Source organism: Pseudophryne corroboree, chromosome 7, assembly GCF_028390025.1.
Source record: "Pseudophryne corroboree isolate aPseCor3 chromosome 7, aPseCor3.hap2, whole genome shotgun sequence".
NCBI classification, from domain to species: Eukaryota; Metazoa; Chordata; class Amphibia; order Anura; family Myobatrachidae; genus Pseudophryne; species Pseudophryne corroboree.
The window spans coordinates 136,029,580-136,033,906 of record NC_086450.1 but is presented as its reverse complement, the minus strand read 5'-3'; positions in this window follow the sequence as shown (position 1 = coordinate 136,033,906).

Here is a 4,327-nt window from a genome sequence, read left to right as displayed (position 1 = left end):
TGTCCCTTCCAAAAAACCCTCCCCAAACAGCACATGACGCAAAGAAAAAAAGAGGCGCAATGAGGTAGCTGTGTGAGTAAGATTAGCGACCCTAGTGGCCGACACAAACACCGGGCCCATCTAGGAGTGGCACTGCAGTGTCACGCAGGATGGCCCTTCCAAAAAACCCTCCCCAAACAGCACATGACGCAAAGAAAAAAAGAGGCGCAATGAGGTAGCTGTGTGAGTAAGATTAGCGACCCTAGTGGCCGACACAAACACCGGGCCCATCTAGGAGTGGCACTGCAGTGTCACGCAGGATGGCCCTTCCAAAAAACCCTCCCCAAACAGCACATGACGCAAAGAAAAAAAGAGGCGCAATGAGGTAGCTGACTGTGTGAGTAAGATTAGCGACCCTAGTGGCCGACACAAACACCGGGCACATCTAGGAGTGGCACTGCAGTGTCACGCAGGATGTCCCTTCCAAAAAACCCTCCCCAAACAGCACATGACGCAAAGAAAAAAAGAGGCGCAATGAGGTAGCTGTGTGAGTAAGATTAGCGACCCTAGTGGCCGACACAAACACCGGGCCCATCTAGGAGTGGCACTGCAGTGTCACGCAGGATGTCCCTTCCAAAAAACCCTCCCCAATCAGCACATGATGCAAAGAAAAAGAAAAGAAAAAAGAGGTGCAAGATGGAATTATCCTTGGGCCCTCCCACCCACCCTTATGTTGTATAAACAAAACAGGACATGCACACTTTAACCAACCCATCATTTCAGTGACAGGGTCTGCCACACGACTGTGACTGATATGACGGGTTGGTTTGGACCCCCCCCAAAAAAGAAGCAATTAATCTCTCCTTGCACAAACTGGCTCTACAGAGGCAAGATGTCCACCTCATCTTCACCCTCCGATATATCACCGTGTACATCCCCCTCCTCACAGATTATCAATTCGTCCCCACTGGAATCCACCATCTCAGCTCCCTGTGTACTTTGTGGAGGCAATTGCTGCTGGTCAATGTCTCCGCGGAGGAATTGATTATAATTCATTTTAATGAACATCATCTTCTCCACATTTTCTGGATGTAACCTCGTACGCCGATTGCTGACAAGGTGAGCGGCGGCACTAAACACTCTTTCGGAGTACACACTTGTGGGAGGGCAACTTAGGTAGAATAAAGCCAGTTTGTGCAAGGGCCTCCAAATTGCCTCTTTTTCCTGCCAGTATAAGTACGGACTGTGTGACGTGCCTACTTGGATGCGGTCACTCATATAATCCTCCACCATTCTATCAATGTTGAGAGAATCATATGCAGTGACAGTAGACGACATGTCCGTAATCGTTGTCAGGTCCTTCAGTCCGGACCAGATGTCAGCATCAGCAGTCGCTCCAGACTGCCCTGCATCACCGCCAGCGGGTGGGCTCGGAATTCTGAGCCTTTTCCTCGCACCCCCAGTTGCGGGAGAATGTGAAGGAGGAGATGTTGACAGGTCGCGTTCCGCTTGACTTGACAATTTTGTCACCAGCAGGTCTTTCAACCCCAGCAGACCTGTGTCTGCCGGAAAGAGAGATCCAAGGTAGGCTTTAAATCTAGGATCGAGCACGGTGGCCAAAATGTAGTGCTCTGATTTCAACAGATTGACCACCCGTGAATCCTTGTTAAGCGAATTAAGGGCTGCATCCACAAGTCCCACATGCCTAGCGGAATCGCTCCGTGTTAGCTCCTTCTTCAATGCCTCCAGCTTCTTCTGCAAAAGCCTGATGAGGGGAATGACCTGACTCAGGCTGGCAGTGTCTGAACTGACTTCACGTGTGGCAAGTTCAAAGGGCATCAGAACCTTGCACAACGTTGAAATCATTCTCCACTGCACTTGAGACAGGTGCATTCCATCTCCTATATCGTGCTCAATTGTATAGGCTTGAATGGCCTTTTGCTGCTCCTCCAACCTCTGAAGCATATAGAGGGTTGAATTCCACCTCGTTACCACTTCTTGCTTCAGATGATGGCAGGGCAGGTTCAGTAGTTTTTGGTGGTGCTCCAGTCTTCTGTACGTGGTGCCTGTACGCCGAAAGTGTCCCGCAATTTTTCTGGCCACCGACAGCATCTCTTGCACGCCCCTGTCGTTTTTTAAAAAATTCTGCACCACCAAATTCAAGGTATGTGCAAAACATGGGACGTGCTGGAATTTGCCCATATTTAATGCACACACAATATTGCTGGCGTTGTCCGATGCCACAAATCCACAGGAGAGTCCAATTGGGGTAAGCCATTCCGCGATGATCTTCCTCAGTTGCCGTAAGAGGTTTTCAGCTGTGTGCGTATTCTGGAAAGCGGTGATACAAAGCGTAGCCTGCCTAGGAAAGAGTTGGCGTTTGCGAGATGCTGCTACTGGTGCCGCCGCTGCTGTTCTTGCGGCGGGAGTCCATACATCTACCCAGTGGGCTGTCACAGTCATATAGTCCTGACCCTGCCCTGCTCCACTTGTCCACATGTCCGTGGTTAAGTGGACATTGGGTACAACTGCATTTTTTAGGACACTGGTGAGTCTTTTTCTGACGTCCGTGTACATTCTCGGTATCGCCTGCCTAGAGAAGTGGAACCTAGATGGTATTTGGTAACGGGGGCACACTGCCTCAATAAATTGTCTAGTTCCCTGTGAACTAACGGCGGATACCGGACGCACGTCTAACACCAACATAGTTGTCAAGGACTCAGTTATCCGCTTTGCAGTAGGATGACTGCTGTGATATTTCATCTTCCTCGCAAAGGACTGTTGAACAGTCAATTGCTTACTGGAAGTAGTACAAGTGGGCTTACGACTTCCCCTCTGGGATGACCATCGACTCCCAGCGGCAACAACAGCAGCGCCAGCAGCAGTAGGCGTTACACGCAAGGATGCATCGGAGGAATCCCAGGCAGGAGAGGACTCGTCAGACTTGCCAGTGACATGGCCTGCAGGACTATTGGCATTCCTGGGGAAGGAGGAAATTGACACTGAGGGAGTTGGTGGGGTGGTTTGCGTGAGCTTGGTTACAAGAGGAAGGGATTTACTGGTCAGTGGACTGCTTCCGCTGTCACCCAAAGTTTTTGAACTTGTCACTGACTTATTATGAATGCGCTGCAGGTGACGTATAAGGGAGGATGTTCCGAGGTGGTTAACGTCCTTTCCCCTACTTATTACAGCTTGACAAAGGGAACACACGGCTTGACACCTGTTGTCCGCATTTCTGGTGAAATACCTCCACACCGAAGAGCTGATTTTTTTGGTATTTTCACCTGGCATGTCAACGGCCATATTCCTCCCACGGACAACAGGTGTCTCCCCGGGTGCCTGACTTAAACAAACCACCTCACCATCAGAATCCTCCTGGTCAATTTCCTCCCCAGCGCCAGCAACACCCATATCCTCCTCATCCTGGTGTACTTCAACACTGACATCTTCAATCTGACTATCAGGAACTGGACTGCGGGTGCTCCTTCCAGCACTTGCAGGGGGCATGCAAATAGTGGAAGGCGCATGCTCTTCACGTCCAGTGTTGGGAAGGTCAGGCATCGCAAACGACACAATTGGACTCTCCTTGTGGATTTGGGATTTCAAAGAACGCACAGTTCTTTGCGGTGCTTTTGCCAGCTTGAGTCTTTTCAGTTTTCTAGCGAGAGGCTGAGTGCTTCCATCCTCATGTGAAGCTGAACCACTAGCCATGAACATAGGCCAGGGCCTCAGCCGTTCCTTGCCACTCCGTGTGGTAAATGGCATATTGGCAAGTTTACGCTTCTCCTCCGACAATTTTATTTTAGGTTTTGGAGTCCTTTTTTTTCTGATATTTGGTGTTTTGGATTTGACATGCTCTGTACTATGACATTGGGCATCGGCCTTGGCAGACGACGTTGCTGGCATTTCATCGTCTCGGCCATGACTAGTGGCAGCAGCTTCAGCACGAGGTGGAAGTGGATCTTGATCTTTCCCTAATTTTGGAACCTCAACTTTTTTGTTCTCCATATTTTATAGGCAGAACTAAAAGGCACCTCAGGTAAACAATGGAGATGGATGGATTGGATAGTTTACTAGTATACAATTATGGACGGACTGCCACGGTTAGGTGGTATAAAAAAACCACGGTTAGGTGGTATATATTATAATAATAATACAATTATGGATGGACGGACTGCCTGCCGACTGCCGACACAGAGGTAGCCACAGCCGTGAACTACCGCACTGTACACTGGTTGATAAAGAGATAGTAGTATACTCGTAACAACTAGTATGACACTATGACGACGGTATAAAGAATGGAAAAAAAACCACGGTTAGGTGGTATATATTATAATAATAATACAAT